We start from the raw sequence: 14,148 nt of genomic DNA on the forward strand, positions 1-14,148 counted from the left end.
TAGATGTTATCCCACCCCTGTCAGCTTTATAGGTTGGTGGTGGTGGCTTCCCCAAATAAACCTCAGCAGCATCAAAAAAGAAAAAATCAGAAATAATGTTTGCCAATTTTTTTCCTGAGGCATCAACTTTCCCCTCAGTTACACAGTTAAAATCACCTGTTACTATCACAGGGATCCTACCAGGTAATTCTAAACATAATTTATCTAATAAACTTAACCTGTCTTCTTTTTTTGTAGGACCATAAATATTTATAATTTTAACTTTCCACCCCCTCCCACACACAACTGCAGAGATGCAACGACCCACCTCTATTACCTTATAATATTCAAAAACAAAATTTCTATTATTTAATACTATCCCAACTCCATCATTTTTATTCCCACTAGAGCCAGACCAGATATGCTGGCCATATGGCCAATCAGCGTCTTCCAGGGGTTCTTCTATACCACACTCCTGTAGACACATAATATCAAAAGAATGGTTATGTAAGAAGTCCAGAATCACAGATCTTCTAACTCTAGACTTTAAAAGTCTTACATTAAGGGACGCAATGTCCCAATTTGGTTTAGAGACCATTCTTTGGCTCAAAAACCAGAAACACCAGTCTCAGCAAAAAAACATGCCTTCCTTATCCTTTGTCATCCGGCGAACTCCCACTTAGCTGAAAGATAGTGGACTCCAAATTCTCCTCCAGGTAAGCCGTTGACGCAGGAGAAAGAGAAACCACTGGGTAATCCCGCTCACTCACCGGACTTGCCACGCATTGGCTACTTGATGGTTCAGACAACCGGGCCCTTTTATTCTTAGCGCGGTCCGGTTCCTCAGAAGACCTCACCCCAGTCTCAGTGAAGTCTCCTTGACCTCCAGCTCCCTCTTCATCCATACTTTCACTGCTCCAACTGAGAGCCGGGTCCCCTGGGATTTCCAAGGCTCCCTCACGTTCTTCACAAAAGGAGTCAATGAAACCCCCCTGATAGGAAGAAATGTCCATCTCAGCTGCCAGAACCTCTTCCACTCTCCCGGGCTCCACCAGTAGGTCAGCAGACGCCCTCACTGGAGCAGTCTCCACACGCTGTTCCACTACCTTCACCCTGGAAGAAACTGCGGCCTCAGGTGCCACACTCTTAGGCCTCGGAGAGTTCGAGACCACCTCAGAGTATGCCCTTGCCTTGCCCTCGTTCGCACGACGAGTACAATCCTTAAAGGCATGCCCCTCCATACCACAAGCATTGCAAACAATTGGATTGGTACAGTCCTTAGCAACATGCCCACTTTGGTTGCACTTGGAGCAAACAGGCACAGCAGTACAAACCTCTTGTAAGTGTCCGTACTTCTTACATTTCCTGCAAAAAACTGGGGCCTCAGGAAAGAAGAGAATACCCCTATCTCTCCCGATAGAGAAACTTTGGGGAGGGTAATGAACACCTCCAGGCTCCGAAGAACTTTCCCCAAATCTGACAAAATATCTGTATTTGCCAGTCCATAAGTTCTCCTCGTTCATGATTTTGTGACTGTTGCTCACAAAGTCACAATGCCTCTTAAGAAAAGTCGCAATGTCATGTTCGTGCACAAAGGGATTATACATAAATATGACTAGGGGAACATCACCTTTGGAGTACAAGACTGTAAAAGTCAAACCATGCAAGGTTGGATTCTTCTCCTGCTCCCTCAACTTCTTATACAGGTTCCGGCAAGCCGCCATAGATTGTAGCACCAAGACATACCGTCCTTCTTTCCGGGATTCCTGCAGGCAGACGATGTTTTCTCTTGTCACTTCCAGGATTTTGAAGATCACCTCGTGCACCATATACGACAGATTGAAACGCTCTCTGACAGCAGCATCAACTTCAATGCGGAATGCATTGCGAACCCGATTGTCATCGGTCCCAGCATAGCGTATCTTCACGCCCATTATGATCACTCTCTCGTTCCTCCTCGTTCTCCCCCTAAAGCAGCAACCGGCTTAAGCCATCAAGATGGCGATGCCGGAAGGCCAAGGGAAAACACTCAAGGACCCCAGACAAGACACTTGGTCTTAGCCAAAAGGCCGAGAAGCGATAACCAGAATTGGTTTCAAACTACGGAGCCACCCAAGGATCCTGAAAAGTCCATTTGTGGAGATGAGCTCCTGGACTCCCGTTAAGAAGACATGTTGTCAACCTCTAGATCCCTTACATGCCTGCACTTTTCGGCTTGCTGCTGCTGCAATCCACGCGTTTTAGATCTGCATAACTCCACCTCTTTAAACACAGCACCTTCACCCCCTGCTGTTCCCACCCGCCTCAACACCGTTGGAAGGGAGGAGAACCAATTAAGGCGGGGGGTGGGGTGGAACGAGCAGCTGTCTACCCTTAGCAGGAGGGCTCCTGATTACATACCTCTCCTGCTGCTGCTGCTGCTGGCTGTCCAGCAGCAGACTGAAGGTGGCTGCTGCTGTGCACAGGTATATAAAGGCTCAGAGCCTATTATGACACGCGCAGCCAGCGTTCCATTGCCACATTCCATCTACTGCAGGCAGGATACCTGGCTGGCTGAATGTCGCTGAGAAGCTCACAGAGACCGCCATAAGCAACAGTTTAACAGAATGCCACAGACTAATCAACCAAACTTTTTGGGTTGGGTTCTCTTTTATAGTCTGCAGGCATTAAATGAAAGAAGTCAGTGTTCCAGCAGAAGGAGACAACGTTTCAGAAAAGGCATTGTAGCAAACCAAAAAAGAAATTTTAAGCGCAGCAGAGTAACCAGCGCACATACCTGTTAGCTCAGGTGAGTTTAAAAGGCTGCTGTTGATAACAAGGGCATTTGCTAAATAGATGGTGTGTGTGCAACAATATACTGAAAGGTCAATTATATTGTGCAGCTTATCTCACCACCTGTAGTTATTTAGGTGAAAGCTCCAAAATGCTTGCCTAATATGTCTGTTTATCCAAAAGGAAGTAAAAAGGGAGAGCTAGAAAGATAGCATTGCATCACATTACATGGCAATGCAATGCACAGTTGCTGAAGTTGAACCAAAATGAGCTTGTAATCTGGCTTCTGCAACTTTGAACATGAAAAATCCAATGAGGAGAAGAAAAGCAAAGCCAAAGAGTCCATCCCAAAATCCGGCAAACAAGCAAAATGAACAAAAAACATTGAATTCAATTCTTTCTGATTTTAGAAACTGCATTAAAGAAGGGGTGCACCGGTCCTGGAGATACTGCAATACCAGGTCAATGCGTGGAGTGGACAGAGCAAGCTCTTTTTCCATCTCCCTGTTCTAAAAATCCATTTAATATATGGTCCCCAGATAGGGGACGTATCAGATATTAAACTGATAAGAACAGATACTACACTTGATCTTAGCCAAAAGGCCGAGAAGCGATAACCAGAATTGGTTTCAAACTACGGAGCCACCCAAGGATCCTGAAAAGTCCATTTGTGGAGATGAGCTCCTGGACTCCCGTTAAGAAGACATGTTGTCAACCTCTAGATCCCTTACATGCCTGCACTTTTCGGCTTGCTGCTGCTGCAATCCACGCGTTTTAGATCTGCATAACTCCACCTCTTTAAACACAGCACCTTCACCCCCTGCTGTTCCCACCCGCCTCAACACCGTTGGAAGGGAGGAGAACCAATTAAGGCGGGGGGTGGGGTGGAACGAGCAGCTGTCTACCCTTAGCAGGAGGGCTCCTGATTACATACCTCTCCTGCTGCTGCTGCTGCTGGCTGTCCAGCAGCAGACTGAAGGTGGCTGCTGCTGTGCACAGGTATATAAAGGCTCAGAGCCTATTATGACACGCGCAGCCAGCGTTCCATTGCCACATTCCATCTACTGCAGGCAGGATACCTGGCTGGCTGAATGTCGCTGAGAAGCTCACAGAGACCGCCATAAGCAACAGTTTAACAGAATGCCACAGACTAATCAACCAAACTTTTTGGGTTGGGTTCTCTTTTATAGTCTGCAGGCATTAAATGAAAGAAGTCAGTGTTCCAGCAGAAGGAGACAACGTTTCAGAAAAGGCATTGTAGCAAACCAAAAAAGAAATTTTAAGCGCAGCAGAGTAACCAGCGCACATACCTGTTAGCTCAGGTGAGTTTAAAAGGCTGCTGTTGATAACAAGGGCATTTGCTAAATAGATGGTGTGTGTGCAACAATATACTGAAAGGTCAATTATATTGTGCAGCTTATCTCACCACCTGTAGTTATTTAGGTGAAAGCTCCAAAATGCTTGCCTAATATGTCTGTTTATCCAAAAGGAAGTAAAAAGGGAGAGCTAGAAAGATAGCATTGCATCACATTACATGGCAATGCAATGCACAGTTGCTGAAGTTGAACCAAAATGAGCTTGTAATCTGGCTTCTGCAACTTTGAACATGAAAAATCCAATGAGGAGAAGAAAAGCAAAGCCAAAGAGTCCATCCCAAAATCCGACAAACAAGCAAAATGAACAAAAAACATTGAATTCAATTCTTTCTGATTTTAGAAACTGCATTAAAGAAGGGGTGCACCGGTCCTGGAGATACTGCAATACCAGGTCAATGCGTGGAGTGGACAGAGCAAGCTCTTTTTCCATCTCCCTGTTCTAAAAATCCATTTAATATATGGTCCCCAGATAGGGGACGTATCAGATATTAAACTGATAAGAACAGATACTACACTTGATCTTAGCCAAAAGGCCGAGAAGCGATAACCAGAATTGGTTTCAAACTACGGAGCCACCCAAGGATCCTGAAAAGTCCATTTGTGGAGATGAGCTCCTGGACTCCCGTTAAGAAGACATGTTGTCAACCTCTAGATCCCTTACATGCCTGCACTTTTCGGCTTGCTGCTGCTGCAATCCACGCGTTTTAGATCTGCATAACTCCACCTCTTTAAACACAGCACCTTCACCCCCTGCTGTTCCCACCCGCCTCAACACCGTTGGAAGGGAGGAGAACCAATTAAGGCGGGGGGTGGGGTGGAACGAGCAGCTGTCTACCCTTAGCAGGAGGGCTCCTGATTACATACCTCTCCTGCTGCTGCTGCTGCTGGCTGTCCAGCAGCAGACTGAAGGTGGCTGCTGCTGTGCACAGGTATATAAAGGCTCAGAGCCTATTATGACACGCGCAGCCAGCGTTCCATTGCCACATTCCATCTACTGCAGGCAGGATACCTGGCTGGCTGAATGTCGCTGAGAAGCTCACAGAGACCGCCATAAGCAACAGTTTAACAGAATGCCACAGACTAATCAACCAAACTTTTTGGGTTGGGTTCTCTTTTATAGTCTGCAGGCATTAAATGAAAGAAGTCAGTGTTCCAGCAGAAGGAGACAACGTTTCAGAAAAGGCATTGTAGCAAACCAAAAAAGAAATTTTAAGCGCAGCAGAGTAACCAGCGCACATACCTGTTAGCTCAGGTGAGTTTAAAAGGCTGCTGTTGATAACAAGGGCATTTGCTAAATAGATGGTGTGTGTGCAACAATATACTGAAAGGTCAATTATATTGTGCAGCTTATCTCACCACCTGTAGTTATTTAGGTGAAAGCTCCAAAATGCTTGCCTAATATGTCTGTTTATCCAAAAGGAAGTAAAAAGGGAGAGCTAGAAAGATAGCATTGCATCACATTACATGGCAATGCAATGCACAGTTGCTGAAGTTGAACCAAAATGAGCTTGTAATCTGGCTTCTGCAACTTTGAACATGAAAAATCCAATGAGGAGAAGAAAAGCAAAGCCAAAGAGTCCATCCCAAAATCCGACAAACAAGCAAAATGAACAAAAAACATTGAATTCAATTCTTTCTGATTTTAGAAACTGCATTAAAGAAGGGGTGCACCGGTCCTGGAGATACTGCAATACCAGGTCAATGCGTGGAGTGGACAGAGCAAGCTCTTTTTCCATCTCCCTGTTCTAAAAATCCATTTACTATATGGTCCCCAGATAGGGTACGTATGAGATATTAAACTGATAAGAACAGATACTACACTTGATCTTAGCCAAAAGGCCGAGAAGCGATAACCAGAATTGGTTTCAAACTACGGAGCCACCCAAGGATCCTGAAAAGTCCATTTGTGGAGATGAGCTCCTGGACTCCCGTTAAGAAGACATGTTGTCAACCTCTAGATCCCTTACATGCCTGCACTTTTCGGCTTGCTGCTGCTGCAATCCACGCGTTTTAGATCTGCATAACTCCACCTCTTTAAACACAGCACCTTCACCCCCTGCTGTTCCCACCCGCCTCAACACCGTTGGAAGGGAGGAGAACCAATTAAGGCGGGGGGTGGGGTGGAACGAGCAGCTGTCTACCCTTAGCAGGAGGGCTCCTGATTACATACCTCTCCTGCTGCTGCTGCTGCTGCTGGCTGTCCAGCAGCAGACTGAAGGTGGCTGCTGCTGTGCACAGGTATATAAAGGCTCAGAGCCTATTATGACACGCGCAGCCAGCGTTCCATTGCCACATTCCATCTACTGCAGGCAGGATACCTGGCTGGCTGAATGTCGCTGAGAAGCTCACAGAGACCGCCATAAGCAACAGTTTAACAGAATGCCACAGACTAATCAACCAAACTTTTTGGGTTGGGTTCTCTTTTATAGTCTGCAGGCATTAAATGAAAGAAGTCAGTGTTCCAGCAGAAGGAGACAACGTTTCAGAAAAGGCATTGTAGCAAACCAAAAAAGAAATTTTAAGCGCAGCAGAGTAACCAGCGCACATACCTGTTAGCTCAGGTGAGTTTAAAAGGCTGCTGTTGATAACAAGGGCATTTGCTAAATAGATGGTGTGTGTGCAACAATATACTGAAAGGTCAATTATATTGTGCAGCTTATCTCACCACCTGTAGTTATTTAGGTGAAAGCTCCAAAATGCTTGCCTAATATGTCTGTTTATCCAAAAGGAAGTAAAAAGGGAGAGCTAGAAAGATAGCATTGCATCACATTACATGGCAATGCAATGCACAGTTGCTGAAGTTGAACCAAAATGAGCTTGTAATCTGGCTTCTGCAACTTTGAACATGAAAAATCCAATGAGGAGAAGAAAAGCAAAGCCAAAGAGTCCATCCCAAAATCCGACAAACAAGCAAAATGAACAAAAAACATTGAATTCAATTCTTTCTGATTTTAGAAACTGCATTAAAGAAGGGGTGCACCGGTCCTGGAGATACTGCAATACCAGGTCAATGCGTGGAGTGGACAGAGCAAGCTCTTTTTCCATCTCCCTGTTCTAAAAATCCATTTAATATATGGTCCCCAGATAGGGGACGTATCAGATATTAAACTGATAAGAACAGATACTACACTTGATCTTAGCCAAAAGGCCGAGAAGCGATAACCAGAATTGGTTTCAAACTACGGAGCCACCCAAGGATCCTGAAAAGTCCATTTGTGGAGATGAGCTCCTGGACTCCCGTTAAGAAGACATGTTGTCAACCTCTAGATCCCTTATATGCCTGCACTTTTCGGCTTGCTGCTGCTGCAATCCACGCGTTTTAGATCTGCATAACTCCACCTCTTTAAACACAGCACCTTCACCCCCTGCTGTTCCCACCCGCCTCAACACCGTTGGAAGGGAGGAGAACCAATTAAGGCGGGGGGTGGGGTGGAACGAGCAGCTGTCTACCCTTAGCAGGAGGGCTCCTGATTACATACCTCTCCTGCTGCTGCTGCTGCTGGCTGTCCAGCAGCAGACTGAAGGTGGCTGCTGCTGTGCACAGGTATATAAAGGCTCAGAGCCTATTATGACACGCGCAGCCAGCGTTCCATTGCCACATTCCATCTACTGCAGGCAGGATACCTGGCTGGCTGAATGTCGCTGAGAAGCTCACAGAGACCGCCATAAGCAACAGTTTAACAGAATGCCACAGACTAATCAACCAAACTTTTTGGGTTGGGTTCTCTTTTATAGTCTGCAGGCATTAAATGAAAGAAGTCAGTGTTCCAGCAGAAGGAGACAACGTTTCAGAAAAGGCATTGTAGCAAACCAAAAAAGAAATTTTAAGCGCAGCAGAGTAACCAGCGCACATACCTGTTAGCTCATGTGAGTTTAAAAGGCTGCTGTTGATAACAAGGGCATTTGCTAAATAGATGGTGTGTGTGCAACAATATACTGAAAGGTCAATTATATTGTGCAGCTTATCTCACCACCTGTAGTTATTTAGGTGAAAGCTCCAAAATGCTTGCCTAATATGTCTGTTTATCCAAAAGGAAGTAAAAAGGGAGAGCTAGAAAGATAGCATTGCATCACATTACATGGCAATGCAATGCACAGTTGCTGAAGTTGAACCAAAATGAGCTTGTAATCTGGCTTCTGCAACTTTGAACATGAAAAATCCAATGAGGAGAAGAAAAGCAAAGCCAAAGAGTCCATCCCAAAATCCGACAAACAAGCAAAATGAACAAAAAACATTGAATTCAATTCTTTCTGATTTTAGAAACTGCATTAAAGAAGGGGTGCACCGGTCCTGGAGATACTGCAATACCAGGTCAATGCGTGGAGTGGACAGAGCAAGCTCTTTTTCCATCTCCCTGTTCTAAAAATCCATTTAATATATGGTCCCCAGATAGGGGACGTATCAGATATTAAACTGATAAGAACAGATACTACACTTGATCTTAGCCAAAAGGCCGAGAAGCGATAACCAGAATTGGTTTCAAACTACGGAGCCACCCAAGGATCCTGAAAAGTCCATTTGTGGAGATGAGCTCCTGGACTCCCGTTAAGAAGACATGTTGTCAACCTCTAGATCCCTTATATGCCTGCACTTTTCGGCTTGCTGCTGCTGCAATCCACGCGTTTTAGATCTGCATAACTCCACCTCTTTAAACACAGCACCTTCACCCCCTGCTGTTCCCACCCGCCTCAACACCGTTGGAAGGGAGGAGAACCAATTAAGGCGGGGGGTGGGGTGGAACGAGCAGCTGTCTACCCTTAGCAGGAGGGCTCCTGATTACATACCTCTCCTGCTGCTGCTGCTGCTGGCTGTCCAGCAGCAGACTGAAGGTGGCTGCTGCTGTGCACAGGTATATAAAGGCTCAGAGCCTATTATGACACGCGCAGCCAGCGTTCCATTGCCACATTCCATCTACTGCAGGCAGGATACCTGGCTGGCTGAATGTCGCTGAGAAGCTCACAGAGACCGCCATAAGCAACAGTTTAACAGAATGCCACAGACTAATCAACCAAACTTTTTGGGTTGGGTTCTCTTTTATAGTCTGCAGGCATTAAATGAAAGAAGTCAGTGTTCCAGCAGAAGGAGACAACGTTTCAGAAAAGGCATTGTAGCAAACCAAAAAAGAAATTTTAAGCGCAGCAGAGTAACCAGCGCACATACCTGTTAGCTCAGGTGAGTTTAAAAGGCTGCTGTTGATAACAAGGGCATTTGCTAAATAGATGGTGTGTGTGCAACAATATACTGAAAGGTCAATTATATTGTGCAGCTTATCTCACCACCTGTAGTTATTTAGGTGAAAGCTCCAAAATGCTTGCCTAATATGTCTGTTTATCCAAAAGGAAGTAAAAAGGGAGAGCTAGAAAGATAGCATTGCATCACATTACATGGCAATGCAATGCACAGTTGCTGAAGTTGAACCAAAATGAGCTTGTAATCTGGCTTCTGCAACTTTGAACATGAAAAATCCAATGAGGAGAAAAAAAGCAAAGCCAAAGAGTCCATCCCAAAATCCGACAAACAAGCAAAATGAACAAAAAACATTGAATTCAATTCTTTCTGATTTTAGAAACTGCATTAAAGAAGGGGTGCACCGGTCCTGGAGATACTGCAATACCAGGTCAATGCGTGGAGTGGACAGAGCAAGCTCTTTTTCCATCTCCCTGTTCTAAAAATCCATTTAATATATGGTCCCCAGATAGGGGACGTATCAGATATTAAACTGATAAGAACAGATACTACACTTGATCTTAGCCAAAAGGCCGAGAAGCGATAACCAGAATTGGTTTCAAACTACGGAGCCACCCAAGGATCCTGAAAAGTCCATTTGTGGAGATGAGCTCCTGGACTCCCGTTAAGAAGACATGTTGTCAACCTCTAGATCCCTTACATGCCTGCACTTTTCGGCTTGCTGCTGCTGCAATCCACGCGTTTTAGATCTGCATAACTCCACCTCTTTAAACACAGCACCTTCACCCCCTGCTGTTCCCACCCGCCTCAACACCGTTGGAAGGGAGGAGAACCAATTAAGGCGGGGGGTGGGGTGGAACGAGCAGCTGTCTACCCTTAGCAGGAGGGCTCCTGATTACATACCTCTCCTGCTGCTGCTGCTGCTGGCTGTCCAGCAGCAGACTGAAGGTGGCTGCTGCTGTGCACAGGTATATAAAGGCTCAGAGCCTATTATGACACGCGCAGCCAGCGTTCCATTGCCACATTCCATCTACTGCAGGCAGGATACCTGGCTGGCTGAATGTCGCTGAGAAGCTCACAGAGACCGCCATAAGCAACAGTTTAACAGAATGCCACAGACTAATCAACCAAACTTTTTGGGTTGGGTTCTCTTTTATAGTCTGCAGGCATTAAATGAAAGAAGTCAGTGTTCCAGCAGAAGGAGACAACGTTTCAGAAAAGGCATTGTAGCAAACCAAAAAAGAAATTTTAAGCGCAGCAGAGTAACCAGCGCACATACCTGTTAGCTCAGGTGAGTTTAAAAGGCTGCTGTTGATAACAAGGGCATTTGCTAAATAGATGGTGTGTGTGCAACAATATACTGAAAGGTCAATTATATTGTGCAGCTTATCTCACCACCTGTAGTTATTTAGGTGAAAGCTCCAAAATGCTTGCCTAATATGTCTGTTTATCCAAAAGGAAGTAAAAAGGGAGAGCTAGAAAGATAGCATTGCATCACATTACATGGCAATGCAATGCACAGTTGCTGAAGTTGAACCAAAATGAGCTTGTAATCTGGCTTCTGCAACTTTGAACATGAAAAATCCAATGAGGAGAAGAAAAGCAAAGCCAAAGAGTCCATCCCAAAATCCGACAAACAAGCAAAATGAACAAAAAACATTGAATTCAATTCTTTCTGATTTTAGAAACTGCATTAAAGAAGGGGTGCACCGGTCCTGGAGATACTGCAATACCAGGTCAATGCGTGGAGTGGACAGAGCAAGCTCTTTTTCCATCTCCCTGTTCTAAAAATCCATTTAATATATGTGACGCGCCCCCTGGGACATATTCCTTTTTGAGGGGAATACCCGGCACCGGATCAGATGGGGGGTTGTAGTCTCCGAGCGGCTGTGACCCGGCCCGTGCCCAGGGCGTCAAACTCAGTGTTATGTGGCAGTCCTACAGATGTTATTAAGAGTTCTTTTGTGTCGACTACGCCACCCGTTGTGATGCGGTCACTGTGGCCGCCGCTGCAGCAGGGTCCGCTGAGGCTGATGGTGGGTGCGCAGCTTGGTGGGATAACCCCCAACGGGAGGGGTATAGCCTCAGGGGGGACAGGTGCAGAGGATGGGGGTTGTGGTGGTGCAGTGCAGACGGCAATGAAGACAGAGTCGGGTTGTGCAGTTAAGGGTGTTTACTTACTGCAGATGTTGTACTGGTCACTCCAGCTTCGAGTGACCACCCGAGCCGTGCTGCGTCCACCAGGTCCTGGATCCAGCCAACCCCCAAACAAGTCCGGAGCGTGGCCCTGAGCTCTCCTTCTGTCCCGTTCTCTGGCCGTCCCCACCAGTGATCCACCTAGGTCCAGCTCCCTCGGGCCTTCTGTTGGGACACCCTTGGCCTTGGGTTCCCTGACCCTTCATGTGGTGTGCCTTCGGGGTGGATGTGGTGGGTGGCCGTGGCAGATGCTGCCCACGGCCTCCGGTCTCTGGCTAGGGTGTGTTTTATGCCCCCACCAGCTTGGGTTCCGGTACCCTGTGCCGACTCTTCACCCGGGGATTTAAGTTGGGTTCTTGGAGTCCTTTTCTGCTGTTTCCCCCTCTGGGTCTCTCTCTCTTCTCCTCTCTCACTCTGGGTCTTTCTTCTCCTTTGCTCGCTGACTTGTTCTCTGCATCTGACCCTGATCTTAGTTGGTGCCCACCTTATATACACCCTCTATGTGTGAGCTCAGGTGACCAGCACCCAATGAGCTCCTATCTTTACCCAGGCTGCTCCCCCTATCTGCCCCTACACTACTTGGGATGTACCACCCCCCCTCCCACTCCAGCCAAGGACAGACTCGGTCGTACCTGCACATTTCTAAGTGGGAGTACCGTTGGTCTGCCCTCCGGAAATGGGATGTGTGTAGTGCATGCAGCCTACCGAGCTCAGTCCCACACTCCATCCTTACCCGGGAGTGGAATATCACACCTCTGGGTTGAGGTGCAATACCCCTGTAGCAGCCGAATCCTCAGGGTGCTACATTCCCCCCTGGTAAATCACAGCACGTCCTCGGGCTGTAAGATATAAAACAACACCAAAACATACAAATTTTTCATAAACATATAAAATATATAAAACATTATATATATAAAACTTTCTCGTCGCCTCTGGCTCCTCCTCCGGTCACTGTGCAACGTGTGACCGGGTAAAGTGCGACAGTCTCTCTGGAAAACTGGTTTTCCTGTAAAACCAGTAGGGGGCGCTTTAGGAAGCGCAACTATATACAGGGGAAGTTGGCCGCTCTCAGTCCTCGGCCAGGTAAAGGGAAGGGAATGGCTGCTCACAGTCCTCAGCCTGTGGGATTAAGGGTAAACGGGTGAACAGTTCACATAGCAACAGTTTCTTTGGTACCCGGTCGGGTAACTATTTACATCTACTGCTCTGCCGCACTCAACGGCGTCTTCCTCCTGCTCTTTGCTTGTAGCTGGTTGTAACTTCAGACCCGTCCGGGTCCTCTTGCTCCTCCTCCTCGCACCGCAACTCCTCCTCCGTCAGGCGGTGTACGTGGAGGGCGTAAGGTCCTTTGGCACACTTGTGCCGGGTAAAGGTGACCTCGTCCCCCTTGTAAAGGTCACGACCTCTGTGCCCCTCCGGCAGATGGGACTCCACGTCTCTGCGCGTGACAAAGACGTCGCCGGGGGTGTTGTTGTCTCTGATGAAGCCCCACCCATGCTGCAGGTTAAACTTTATTACAGTCCCGGTGGTACGGGGACTGTGCGCTGCACGGGGGTCTCTCCTGGCCCGGCTCTTCTGCTCGGCGCTCCTTATTTGGGCCTGTTGTTCCCGGACCCGCCTCTCTCTCCGCTCCCTCGCAAACTCTTCGAGCTGCTGTCGGCAACACTCAGCACGCTCCGCTGCAGCTGCCCTGGTTTCTCCGGTGAACCCCATTAGATCTTCTCCCGTGGGGTCCCACGCAAATTGGGCTTCTTCCAGAGGAGGCGAGACCCGTGCCACGGGCTTCGGAGCCGGAATCAGGGGCTCACACAAGGGCCCTAGTCTCTGCTGCCGTTCCAGCTCATGGAATTCTTCGGGCCAGATGAAGGGCCGCCCGTCCGGCCATGTGAGCTGGCTGAACAAGTCCTCCCCCAGGTGTGGCACCCTTGGTTTTACGGGCGCGGGCGCGGTGGTGGTGGCGCCCGGGTTGCCCAGGCCTTGCGGCCAGGCCTGGGGCACCTGGAAGGTGAAGGGCACCGTTAATACGGCGGCGCCCTGGGCTACCTGGCCTTGCGACCAGGCCGGAGGCTCCGCGGAGGTAGGGGGCGCTGTTGGTGATGCGGCGCCCGGGGGTACTAGGCCTTGCGACCAGGCTGGTGGTATTTCCTGCTTTGTCACGCTCCGGGTCGGGGCGCGTGACGTCACAGGGGTCGCTGCGGCGGCTTCCGGTCGGGGCCTAGTCCATAGCGGTGACATGGCGGCTACGGGCACAGCAGGGGGACTTTCGGGCTCTGCGACGGGGAGCTGGGGCAGGTGGGCGGTTTCCCGGCTTGGGGTATAGGCGTCCCCTTTACCTGCCTCCTTGCGTCCGGCTCCCTTCTCGGCGCCGTCTCCGGCCTTGGGTCCTCCCGCGCCGTCCTCAGAGGCGGTCTGTCTCCTCATCTTGGTTGGCGTGCTCCGGGTCTTGGTTTGCTGGGCCATCTCTCGGCTCCACTCCGCCAATGTCTCTCGCTGTACCCGGGCCATCCTCCGTGCGAGGCCCTCCAGGGCAGTCTGTGCACACTCCCGGTCTCGGGGGAGCTGTGCAAGGACCTCCACTAGGCCTAGTGGGGTCGTGGTGTCTAGCAGGCTCCTGACCAACGGGTCGGTGCTGCTCTG

The 14,148-nt window shown here is 48.3% G+C and overlaps 6 non-coding genes and 1 pseudogene across 6 annotated transcripts; all 7 read right to left on the reverse strand.

The window, feature by feature from the left end:
* Positions 1-3,175: 3,175 nt before the first annotated feature.
* On the reverse strand, positions 3,176-3,366 carry LOC141229812 (U2 spliceosomal RNA). The gene has a single exon (XR_012296432.1). It is a non-coding gene; the product is annotated as a U2 spliceosomal RNA (small nuclear RNA).
* Positions 3,367-4,481: 1,115 nt separating this feature from the next.
* On the reverse strand, positions 4,482-4,672 carry LOC141229813 (U2 spliceosomal RNA). The gene has a single exon (XR_012296433.1). It is a non-coding gene; the product is annotated as a U2 spliceosomal RNA (small nuclear RNA).
* A 1,115-nt stretch (positions 4,673-5,787) lies between these two features.
* Positions 5,788-5,978, reverse strand: LOC141229948 (U2 spliceosomal RNA). Its single transcript, XR_012296563.1, has one exon. It is a non-coding gene; the product is annotated as a U2 spliceosomal RNA (small nuclear RNA).
* A 1,118-nt stretch (positions 5,979-7,096) lies between these two features.
* On the reverse strand, positions 7,097-7,287 carry LOC141229814 (U2 spliceosomal RNA). The gene has a single exon (XR_012296434.1). It is a non-coding gene; the product is annotated as a U2 spliceosomal RNA (small nuclear RNA).
* Positions 7,288-8,402: 1,115 nt separating this feature from the next.
* On the reverse strand, positions 8,403-8,593 carry LOC141229815 (U2 spliceosomal RNA). The gene has a single exon (XR_012296435.1). It is a non-coding gene; the product is annotated as a U2 spliceosomal RNA (small nuclear RNA).
* Positions 8,594-9,708: 1,115 nt separating this feature from the next.
* On the reverse strand, positions 9,709-9,899 carry LOC141229817 (U2 spliceosomal RNA). Its single transcript, XR_012296437.1, has one exon. It is a non-coding gene; the product is annotated as a U2 spliceosomal RNA (small nuclear RNA).
* Positions 9,900-11,014: 1,115 nt separating this feature from the next.
* On the reverse strand, positions 11,015-11,143 carry LOC141230010 (U2 spliceosomal RNA; annotated as a pseudogene).
* Positions 11,144-14,148: the final 3,005 nt, after the last annotated feature.

The sequence above is a fragment of the Phyllobates terribilis genome, unplaced genomic scaffold, assembly GCF_046119375.1.
Source record: "Phyllobates terribilis strain yellow unplaced genomic scaffold, ASM4611937v1 Scaffold_488__1_contigs__length_1352022, whole genome shotgun sequence".
Classification (NCBI taxonomy): Eukaryota; Metazoa; Chordata; class Amphibia; order Anura; family Dendrobatidae; genus Phyllobates; species Phyllobates terribilis.